General features: G+C 60.6%; 2 non-coding genes across 2 annotated transcripts in view; both read left to right on the top strand.

The window, feature by feature from the left end:
- Positions 1-8100: 8100 nt before the first annotated feature.
- LOC142795172 (small subunit ribosomal RNA) lies at positions 8101-9915 on the top strand. The gene has a single exon (XR_012892822.1). It is a non-coding gene; the product is annotated as a small subunit ribosomal RNA (ribosomal RNA).
- A 1719-nt stretch (positions 9916-11634) lies between these two features.
- Positions 11635-11641, top strand: part of LOC142795170 (5.8S ribosomal RNA) — a 153-nt gene continuing 146 nt past the window's right edge. Inside the window, exon 1 of the ribosomal RNA XR_012892820.1 lies at positions 11635-11641. This exon is cut by the window's right edge and continues 146 nt beyond it. This is a non-coding gene — a ribosomal RNA (5.8S ribosomal RNA).

Below are 11641 nucleotides of genomic sequence, written 5' to 3'. Positions count from 1 at the left end.
TCTTTTGATTAAGCGCAAGCTTTTTTCTTTGTTTTCTTTTGATTAAGCGCGGGCTTTTTTCTTTGTTTTTTTTGCATTCGCCCCGGCAGACGCGGTTTTTGCGCCGCCCCGGCTGACGCGGTTTTTGCCGCCCCGGCTGACGCAGTTCGGACTTAGCACTTTTCGGCTGTGCCTGGCTGGCGGCCCACTCACTCGATCGCCATGTCTGTTTGCCACAGTTTTCCCGGTGGTGCCGCACCCGGGCTCGCCCCGGCTGACGCGGTTTCGTGCCGCCCCGGCAGACGCGGTTTTCGCGCCGCCCCGGCTGACGCGGTTTCGTGCCGCCCCGGCAGACGCGGTTTTTTGCCGCCCCGGCAGACGCGTTTTTTTTTTCTTTCGCCCCGGCTGACGCAGTTTTCGCGCCGCCCCGGCAGACGCGGTTTTCGCGCCGCCCCGGCAGACGCGGTTTTTTGCGCCGCCCCGGCTGACGCAGTTCGGACTTGGCACTTTTTGGCTGAGCCTGGCTGGCGGCCCACTCACTCGATCGCCATGTCTGTTTGCCACAGTTTTCCCGGTGGTGCCGCACCCGGGCTCGCCCCGGCTGACGCAGTTTTCGCGCCGCCCCGGCTGACGCGGTTTCGTGCCGCCCCGGCAGACGCGGTTTTTTGCGCCGCCCCGGCTGACGCGGTTTTTTGCCGCCCCGGCTGACGCAGTTCGGACTTGGCACTTTTCGGCTGTGCCTGGCTGGCGGCCCACTCACTCGATCGCCATGTCTGTTTGCCACAGTTTTCCCGGTGGTGCCGCACCCGGGCTCGCCCCGGCAGACGCGTTTTTTTTTTTTCTTTCGCCCCGGCTGACGCAGTTTTCGCGCCGCCCCGGCTGACGCGGTTTCGTGCCGCCCCGGCAGACGCGGTTTTTTGCGCCGCCCCGGCTGACGCGGTTTTTGCCGCCCCGGCTGACGCAGTTCGGACTTAGCACTTTTTGGCTGAGCCTGGCTGGTGGCCCACTCACTCGATCGCCATGTCTGTTAGCCACAGTTTTCCCGGTGGTGCCGCACCCGGGCTCGCCCCGGCTGACGCAGTTTTCGCGCCGCCCCGGCTGACGCGGTTTCGTGCCGCCCCGGCAGACGCGGTTTTCGCGCCGCCCCGGCTGACGCGGTTTTTGCCGCCCCGGCTGACGCAGTTCGGACTTAGCACTTTTCGGCTGTGCCTGGCTGGCGGCCCACTCACTCGATCGCCATGTCTGTTTGCCACAGTTTTCCCGGTGGTGCCGCACCCGGGCTCGCCCCGGCTGACGCAGTTTTCGCGCCGCCCCGGCTGACGCGGTTTCGTGCCGCCCCGGCAGACGCGGTTTTCGCGCCGCCCCGGCTGACGCGGTTTCGTGCCGCCCCGGCAGACGCGGTTTTTTGCCGCCCCAGCTGACGCAGTTCGGACTTAGCACTTTTTGGCTGAGCCTTGCTGGCGGCCCACTCACTCGATCGCCATGTCTGTTTGCCACAGTTTTCCCGGTGGTGCCGCACCCGGGCTCGCCCCGGCAGACGCGTTTTTTTTTTTCTTTCGCCCCGGCTGACGCAGTTTTCGCGCCGCCCCGGCAGACGCGGTTTTCGCGCCGCCCCGGCAGACGCGGTTTTTTGCGCCGCCCCGGCTGACGCGGTTTTTTGCCGCCCCGGCTGACGCAGTTCGGACTTGGCACTTTTTGGCTGAGCCTGGCTGGCGGCCCACTCACTCGATCGCCATGTCTGTTTGCCACAGTTTTCCCGGTGGTGCCGCACCCGGGCTCGCCCCGGCTGACGCAGTTTTCGCGCCGCCCCGGCAGACGCGGTTTCGTGCCGCCCCGGCAGACGCGGTTTTTTGCGCCGCCCCGGCTGACGCGGTTTTTTGCCGCCCCGGCTGACACGGTTCGGACTTTGCACTTTTCGGCTGTGCCTGGCTGGCGGCCCACTCACTCGATCGCCATGTCTGTTTGCCACAGTTTTCCCGGTGGTGCCGCACCCGGGCTCGCCCCGGCAGACGCGTTTTTTTTTTTTTTTTCTTTCGCCCCGGCTGACGCAGTTTTCGCGCCGCCCCGGCTGACGCGGTTTCGTGCCGCCCCGGCAGACGCGGTTTTTTGCGCCGCCCCGGCTGACGTGGTTTTTGCCGCCCCGGCTGACGCAGTTCGGACTTTGCACTTTTTGGCTGAGCCTGGCTGGCGGCCCACTCACTCGATCGCCATGTCTGTTTGCCACAGTTTTCCCGGTGGTGCCGCACCCGGGCTCGCCCCGGCAGACGCGTTTTTTTTTTTTCCTTCGCCCCGGCAGACGTGGTTCCCCCCCCCCCCTCCGTCTTTCTTTTTGTTTTTTTTTTTCGCCGCGGCTGAAGTGGATTTTTCGGTGCCTCGACGCCCCGGTAGTCGCGGTTTTTCCGTTTCCGCACGGCCCCGGCTGACGCTGCTCGGTCACAGTCGCCTTTTGTGGTGATTGCAGACTTCTTGAGCGCGGGTGTTTTTTTTTTTTGTTGTTGTTGTTGTTTTATTACGCATTCGCTCCAGCAGACGCTGTTTAGACTTTTTGTTTCCTCTTTTATCCTGCGACGAGGTGACGAGGTTTATTCGGTGCCCCGCCGCCCCGGCTGAAGTGATTTTTCCTGTCCCGTGCCGCCCCGGCTGACGCGGTTGGGACTTCGCGTTTGTTCGGCCGCCACGGGTTTTGGCGCACTCGCTCGGTTGCTTGTTGTTGCCACTTGTTGCGAACCCAGGTTTCTTGAGCGAGCGCGGGCGTTTTTTCTTCCTTTCTTTCTTTGTTCTATGTGTTAGCGAATCGGCCTTTAATATCACACGAGGACTCACAACCAACAATTTTCAGTTTGAAGTGTAAAAAATCTGCAGGTGTTGACGTAACTGACTTGCCCCGTACCCTTGAGTACATCCATGAAGTTCTCGTAGTACTACTAAATCGCATTATTCCAAGTGGAGAAATTCCCATAAACTTGCAAACCTCTACACGAAAATCGGTGCGCGTGATAAAGTTGAAAATTATCGTCCGATATCAAATGTGCCTTCTATAACACAAATTCTAGGAAAAAAAAAAAAAAAAACACTTGTTCGCCGTTTTCTGCGCCGTGACTGGCAGCACTCCGGCGAAGCGAAACGGGGTCGATTCGAGCACGATATCGGCGTCTTTCGACGTGCTCGCCGGCGACCGTCGCACGAGTACGTCGCACGAGCGCGTCTGCCGGGGCGCCGTTTGCGAAGCCGACGCAAAAGTGGGAACCGCCGCTCGGATGATCGCCGCTTTCGGCAGAGTGAGTGTTGGCACTCCGGGGAAGCGAAACAGCGTGAATGCGCCCACGAAATCGGCGTATTTTGAAGTGCCCGCCGGCGACCGTCGCACGAGTACGGTAAACCGCGTCAGCCGGGGCGTAGTTCGGGACGCCGACGAAAAAGTGGGAAGCGCAACTCGGATCTTCGCCGTTTTTGCAGGAGTGAGTGGCGGCCCTCCTGCGAGACCAAGAAGCATCGATTCGTGCACGAATTCGGCGCCTTTCGACGTGATCGCCGGCGACCGTCGCTCGAGTAGGGCAAACCGCGTCTGCCGGGGCGGGCTTCGGGACGCCGATGCGAAAGTGGGAAACGCTGCTCGGATGTTCGCCGTTTTTGGCCGAGTGAGTGCTGGCACACGGGCGAAGCCAAACGGGGCCGATTACGGCACGATATCGGCGTCTTTCGACGTGCCCGCCGGCGACCGTCGCACGAGTACGGTAAACCGCGTCAGCCCGGGCGGAGTTCGGGACGCCGATGCGAAAGTGGAGAACGCCGCTCGGATCTTCGCCGTTTTTGGAGGAGTGAGTGGCGGCACTCCGGAGAAGCCAGGGAGCGCCAATTAGCGCACGATATCGGCGTCTTTCGACGCGCTCGCCGGCGACCGTCGCACGAGTAGGGCAAACCGCGTCTGCCGGGGCGGGGTTTACGACGCCGACGCAAAAGTGGGAACCGCCGCTCGGATGTTGGCCGTTTTTGGCAGAGTGAGTGCTGGCACTCCGGCGACGCGAAAGAGCGCGAATGCGCCCACGAAAGTGGCGTATTTGGACGTGCGTGACGGCGACCGCTGCAGGAGTACGAAAAACCACGTCAGCCGGGGCGAGCGACACACGGCGGTCTGGGTGCTTATCGCTGCTATTATAGGGGCACCCCGGCAGACGCAGAAGAAAAAAAAAAAAATTTTCGACCTTCTTTTTTGCTGGTCGAGGCTCGGGTAACCCAGGTCGCAATGGGAGCCGCGCACGAAAGCGGCGTCGCGAGACGCGTTCGCGGTCGCTAGTCGCACGAGCTCGGCAACCGCGTCAGCCGGCGCGGAGTTCGGGATGCCGACGGCTAAGTGGGTACCGCTGCTCGGATGTTCGCCGTTTTTGGCCGAGTGAGTGCTGGCACTCCGGTGAAGCCAAGGAGCGCCAATTCGTGCACGATATCGGCGTCTTTCGACGTGCCCGCCGGCCACCGCCGCACGAGTACGGCAAACCGCGTCTGCCGGGGCGGGGTTCGCGACGCGTACGCAATAGTGGGAACCGTCGCTCGGATGTTCGTCGTCTTTGGCCGAGCGAGTGCTGGCACTCCGGCGAAGCGAAACGGGGCCGATTCGGGCACGATATCGGCGTATTTCGACGTGCTCGCCGGCGACCGTCGCACGAGTACGGCAAAGCGCGTCTGCCGGGGCGAGGTTTGCGACGCCGACGAAAAAGTGGGAAGCGCCGCTCGGATCTTCGCCGTTTTTGCAGGAGTGAGTGGCGGCCCTCCTGCGAGACCAAGAAGCATCGACTCGCGCACGATATCGGTGTCTTTCGACGTGCCCGCCGGCCACCGCCGCACGAGTACGGCAAACCGCGTATGCCGGGGCGGGGTTGGCGACGCCGACGCAAAAGTGGGAACCGCCACTAGGATGTTCGCCGTTTTTGGCAGAGTGAGTGCTGGCACTCCGGCGAAGCGAAAGAGCGCGAATGCGCCCACGAAAGTGGCGTGTTTGGACGTGCTTGACGACGACCACCGCAGGAAAACGAAAAACCACGTCAGCCGGGGCGAGCGACCCATGGCGGTCTGGGTGCTTATCGCTGCTATTATAGGGGCACCCCGGCAGACGCAAAAAAAAAAAAAAATTTTTTTCGACATTCTTTTTTGCTCGTCGACCTCGGGTGACCCAGGTCGCAGTGGGAGCCGCGCACGAAAGCGGCGTCGCGAGACGGCTTCGCGGTCGCTAGTCGCACGAGCTCGGCAACCGCGTCTGCCGGGGCGGAGTTCGGGACGCCGACGGCTAAGTGGGAACCGCCGCTCGGATGTTCGCCGTTTGTGGCCGAGTGAGTGCTGGCACTCCGGCGAAGCCAAACGGGGCCGATTCCGGCACGATATCGGCGTCTTTCTACGTGCTCGCCGGCGACCGTCGCACGAGTACGGCAAAGTGCGTCTGCCGGGGCGGGGTTTGCGACGCGTACGCAATAGTGAGAACCGTCGCTCGGATGTTCGTCGTCTTTCGCCGAGCCAGTGCTGGCAATCCGGCGAAGCCGAACGGAGCCGATTCGGGCACGATATCGGCGTCTTTCCACGTGCTCGCCGGCGACCGTCGCACGAGTACGGTAAACCGCGTCAGCCGGGGCGGAGTTCGGGACGCCGATGCGAAAGTGGGAAGCGCCGCTCGGATCTTCGCCGTTTTTGGAGGAGTCAGTGGCGGCACTCCGGTGAAGCCAAGGTGCGCCAATTCGCGCACGATATCGGCGTCTTTCGACGTGCCCGCCGGCCACCGTCGCACGAGTACGGCAAACCTCGTCTGCCGGGGCGGGGTTTGCGACGCCGACGCAAAAGTGGGAACCGCCGCTCGGATGTTCGCCGTTTTTGGCAGAGTGAGTGCTGGCACTCCGGCGAAGCGAAAGAGCGCGAATGCGCCCACGAAAGTGGCGTGTTTGGACGTGCTTGACGACGACCACCGCAGGAAAACGAAAAACCACGTCAGCCGGGGCGAGCGACCCATGGCGGTCTGGGTGCTTATCGCTGCTATTATAGGGGCACCCCGGCAGACGCAAAAAAAAAAAAAATTTTTTTCGACATTCTTTTTTGCTCGTCGACCTCGGGTGACCCAGGTCGCAGTGGGAGCCGCGCACGAAAGCGGCGTCGCGAGACGGCTTCGCGGTCGCTAGTCGCACGAGCTCGGCAACCGCGTCTGCCGGGGCGGAGTTCGGGACGCCGACGGCTAAGTGGGAACCGCCGCTCGGATGTTCGCCGTTTGTGGCCGAGTGAGTGCTGGCACTCCGGCGAAGCCAAACGGGGCCGATTCCGGCACGATATCGGCGTCTTTCTACGTGCTCGCCGGCGACCGTCGCACGAGTACGGCAAAGTGCGTCTGCCGGGGCGGGGTTTGCGACGCGTACGCAATAGTGAGAACCGTCGCTCGGATGTTCGTCGTCTTTCGCCGAGCCAGTGCTGGCACTCCGGCGAAGCCGAACGGAGCCGATTCGGGCACGATATCGGCGTCTTTCCACGTGCTCGCCGGCGACCGTCGCACGAGTACGGTAAACCGCGTCAGCCGGGGCGGAGTTCGGGACGCCGATGCGAAAGTGGGAAGCGCCGCTCGGATCTTCGCCGTTTTTGGAGGAGTCAGTGGCGGCACTCCGGTGAAGCCAAGGTGCGCCAATTCGCGCACGATATCGGCGTCTTTCGACGTGCCCGCCGGCCACCGTCGCACGAGTACGGCAAACCTCGTCTGCCGGGGCGGGGTTTGCGACGCCGACGCAAAAGTGGGAACCGCCGCTCGGATGTTCGCCGTTTTTGGCAGAGTGAGTGCTGGCACTCCGGCGAAGCGAAAGAGCGTGAATGCGCCCACGAAAGTAGCGTATTTGGACGTGCTTGACGGCGACCGCCGCAGGAGTACGAAAAACCACGTCAGCCGGGGCGAGCGACCCACGGCGGTCTGGGTGCTTATCGCTGCTATTATAGGGGCACCCCGGCAGACGCAGAAAGAAAAAAAAAAATGGGGACATGGCGTGCGTCACCGTGCGGCTTCGCAGCGTTGCCGAAGTCGCCGAGCCCTTCGACTGAGCCGAACGGCGGACAGGGAACGTTGGTCGGCCGTTCTAACCTGTCGGTGCCACGCCGAGACGTCGTTAAGGAAAACCGCGTCGTGGGCCTCTACGACGCCGTCGAGTCGTTGTACGTTTGGTGTCCAGCGTGTCGGCGGCGAGTAGCGGACACGTCGTTCACGACTTCGGTCTTTCGCAGTCGACGCGAACTTGCGGAGAGTCGTGGTGCCTCACGTTTTCGGCAGAAACCGCGGCGGAATTTTCCCGTGCGTGCGCGCACGACCTCGGTGCTGTGCCGTCAGCGTAGTGTTGCACAAACTCGTGGCCTACCCAAGGTGCGGTACGTTTGCGGCCGTATCCTCGGTGGGAATTTCGTGAGTAGGGTCGCAAATTCTACGACCTCGGCGGGTTTGAGAGCGACGTAGACTTGTGGCACGCTCAACATGCCACACGTTTCGGGGCACACCCGCGGTGAAATTTTCTCGAGTACGCTCGTATTAGGGCCCAAGGAGGTCTGGGTACTTATCGCTGCTATTATGTGGGGGTTCTCGTGAGCGGCGTACGCGAAAGCGACCGGGTGTCTGATATGCGGCGGGCTTCGGCCTCGTCAAGCGTGTCCTCGGGTCTGCTCCAGGGGAATCCACGGCAGTCGTCTGCAGCCTCATCCGCTTGATGCGTTAGGGGCTGGTTGTCGGACGGTGCCGTTTTACCACGATATCGAGGTGTGTTCCGTGTCGTCCTCGGGCGATTCAGATGCGAAAGCGCCGAAGACGCGGGCGTGACCCGTCGTCTGGCGGCTTTGCAGTCTCGGCTCCGTTGCTAGTTCCGGCCGGTCCACCGACAGTGCAGCGGGCTTGGGCAACCCGCACGGCGCGACCGAGTCGATGCAACGAAAAAGAGCGAGCATGAACGTGCTTCTTGCCGCACGGCTCCCACTCGTCTTTCGGGAAGGTTGTGCCGTAGCGAGCTCGAACGCCGTCATCTCGGAGTGCAAAATAAGCGTGTTGGGGCGCCTGAAGGTGGCCTCCGCCGCACACAGACTGCGTCCGGCCCGCCGAGGGCGAGGACGGACGCGCAGTCGAACGATTACCTGGTTGATCCTGCCAGTAATCATATGCTTGTCTCAAAGATTAAGCCATGCATGTCTAAGTACATGCCGAAATAAGGCGAAACCGCGAATGGCTCATTAAATCAGTTATGGTTCCTTAGATCGTTTCTTCCTACTTGGATAACTGTGGCAATTCTAGAGCTAATACATGCAGTGAGCCTGGAGCCCTTTGGGTAACGGGTGCTTTTATTAGACCAAGATCGATCGGGTTTCGGCCCGTATTGTGTGGTGACTCTGGATAACTTTGTGCTGATCGCATGGCCACGAGCCGGCGACGTTTCTTTCAAGTGTCTGCCTTATCAACTTTCGATGGTAGGTTACTTGCTTACCATGGTTGTTACGGGTAACGGAGAATCAGGGTTCGATTCCGGAGAGGGAGCCTGAGAAACGGCTACCACATCCAAGGAAGGCAGCAGGCGCGCAAATTACCCACTCCCGGCACGGGGAGGTAGTGACGAAAAATAACAATACGGGACTCTTTTGAGGCCCCGTAATTGAAATGAGTACACTCTAAATCCTTTAACGAGGATCAATTGGAGGGCAAGTCTGGTGCCAGCAGCCGCGGTAATTCCAGCTCCAATAGCGTATACTAAAGCTGCTGCGGTTAAAAAGCTCGTAGTTGGATCTCAGTTCCAGACGAGTAGTGCATCTACCCGATGCGACGGCTCGGACTGAACATCATGCCGGTTCTTTCTTGGTGCACTTCATTGTGTGCCTCGAGATGGCCGGTGCTTTTACTTTGAAAAAATTAGAGTGCTCAACGCAGGCGAGTCGCCTGAATAAACTTGCATGGAATAATAGAACAAGACCTCGTTTCTGTTCTGTTGGTTTTTGGAATACGAGGTAATGATTAAGAGGGACGGACGGGGGCATTCGTATTGCGGCGCTAGAGGTGAAATTCTTGGACCGTCGCAAGACGAACTACTGCGAAAGCATTTGCCAAGAATGTTTTCATTGATCAAGAACGAAAGTCAGAGGTTCGAAGGCGATCAGATACCGCCCTAGTTCTGACCATAAACGATGCCAACCAGCGATCCGCCTGAGTTACTCAAATGACTCGGCGGGCAGCTTCCGGGAAACCAAAGTATTTGGGTTCCGGGGGAAGTATGGTTGCAAAGCTGAAACTTAAAGGAATTGACGGAAGGGCACCACCAGGAGTGGAGCCTGCGGCTTAATTTGACTCAACACGGGAAAACTTACCCGGCCCGGACACTGGGAGGATTGACAGATTGAGAGCTCTTTCTTGATTCGGTGGATGGTGGTGCATGGCCGTTCTTAGTTGGTGGAGCGATTTGTCTGGTTAATTCCGATAACGAACGAGACTCTAGCCTATTAAATAGGTGCGGGGTTCCCAGCACCTTACAACCTTCTTAGAGGGACAAGCGGCTCCTAGCCGCACGAAACAGAGCAATAACAGGTCTGTGATGCCCTTAGATGTCCGGGGCCGCACGCGCGCTACACTGAAGGAAGCAGCGTGTCTTTATCCCTGTCTGAAAAGACTGGGTAACCCGTGGAACTTCTTTCGTGATTGGGATAGGGGCTTGCAATTGTTCCCCTTGAACGAGGAATTCCCAGTAAGCGCGAGTCATAAGCTCGCGTTGATTACGTCCCTGCCCTTTGTACACACCGCCCGTCGCTACTACCGATTGAATGATTTAGTGAGGTCTTCGGACCGATGTCCGGCGCGGCCTTTCGGTTGCGCCGGTCTGTTGGAAAGATGACCAAACTTGATCATTTAGAGGAAGTAAAAGTCGTAACAAGGTTTCCGTAGGTGAACCTGCGGAAGGATCATTAACGGATTGTGAAGGGTGAGCGCCTCAGCTGCGTCTGCGCCCGACACTTTCTGCCGCTGACCCCGTTTGGACGCGGGGTCGGCTTTTCCCCACGGGGCTGCCTGAATGTGGAGCGGCACCCCGTGACAAATTGTTGCGCCCAGCGGACGCCAACACCGCGACCTTGGACGGTCGGCCAGGTGGCGGACGCGGGTACAAACGGCGCAACGCACTCATAGGTCGGCTTTCGACCCGCCACTGCACCGTGGCTCGAAGCGCTCGAAATGCGCGACCCGACCGCTGCGGGACCGCCTAGTACTGTAAACAGGAGCGGCGGAGCGCGAACGGCGAGTCGTGGTTACGTCGGTAGAAGGCGAGGCTGCGCGTTCCCGAAACGCCAGCCGAGTGCCCTCCCGACCGTTCGAGCGTGCAAGAACGAGACCCGACAATCGCGCGGCGACTGCCAAGTACGAGAGGAACGGCACAAGCGTCGGCGGTCGGTCAAGGAACTGGCGATGTGACGGGTCCGCTGTGCACCAGTGCATACCGTCCCGCCGTCCGCGGCAAGCGCCTCCGCGTCCTCGGGTGACGGAGGCTGCCGGTCGGTTCTTGCAGGCGAGGGATCTCGCTGGCACCGGTTCGCGTTGACGCGCGGCCGGTCATGGCACGGCGATGCGACGGCCGAGGTGCGCAGTACTCGATGGAGGAACCGCACGCTCCGATGACCGTCCCGCCCTCCGCGGCGTATGCGTACCGACCGTAATGGTTGCAGCAGCGCCGGCCGGCTTTTGAATTCGCCACACGAAACACGGTGCGAGATCGCGGTTAGGGGAGCGTCGACGTTGCCAGGCGTTTTGCTTGCTGCCGAGGGAAAGGCGGCACGGCCACGTCGCGCTCGTCGCGATTAGCGGGTCTGCGCGCTTTGGGAAGGTGCCGCAACGACTTGCCGAAAGAGGAAGCACGGAAGAACGAGGGACTTGGACGTCCCGACAATTGAACGCACTTGCGGCCAGGCCCTTGCTGGCTTCGTTCTTCCGCCTCGAGTAGGCTCGTACGCGGCTCCGGCGCCGAAAGTGGTCCTTGGCACCGACTTCGGTGGACGTGGGAAGTGCCGCGCAAGTACGGCGCGCCTGGCTCCACCTGTTGGCTAAAGTAGGCAGCCGGATCGGCATTTTGGTGTGCGGTGGCAAACCGTGGATGCGAAAAAAGCTTGTGCGATTTCGTGGAACAAAAAGCGGGGGTCCCCCTTTTTATGCGGAGGAGACCGACCCGCCCGCCGTGGTGAACCGCGACGCCACGGTAAAAACGGGAGAGGCTTGTCGATGGGACCGTGCATCCCGCGCTCCACGGAGGCCGGGAGGCGGCCGCCCGAGGAAATGTGTAGCCGTCGAGGCCCGCATCTGCGTGCACTCTTATCCAAATGGGTGTACCGCAGGCATTTTCTGGTTAGGCGGGCCAATGAGAGCGAGCACACAACGATACCTACGGGTCCGGCTTGGAGAACCGGCTTCGACGCCTCCCGAGTATTTATAGAGGGGTGGACCACGAAAGCACTCGCAAGTAGCGGAAGCGAAACGCCGTCCGAAACACACCGTTTGCTCGATTTGCGGCAGCCGAAAAAGGCGCGGCAGAGTTTTGGAGTCCAAGCGTGCGCTGAAAAGCGCCCTTCTTGGCCACTGTTTGGCCGAGTGCCAGAAACGTTTGGTTTTGACTGTACGGAATTGAACAAACACTTTTTCACGACTCTA

Source organism: Rhipicephalus microplus, unplaced genomic scaffold, assembly GCF_043290135.1.
Source record: "Rhipicephalus microplus isolate Deutch F79 unplaced genomic scaffold, USDA_Rmic scaffold_572, whole genome shotgun sequence".
Classification (NCBI taxonomy): Eukaryota; Metazoa; Arthropoda; class Arachnida; order Ixodida; family Ixodidae; genus Rhipicephalus; species Rhipicephalus microplus.
The sequence above is the reverse complement of the archived record's forward strand: the minus strand, read 5'-3'. Positions and strand labels throughout refer to the sequence as shown.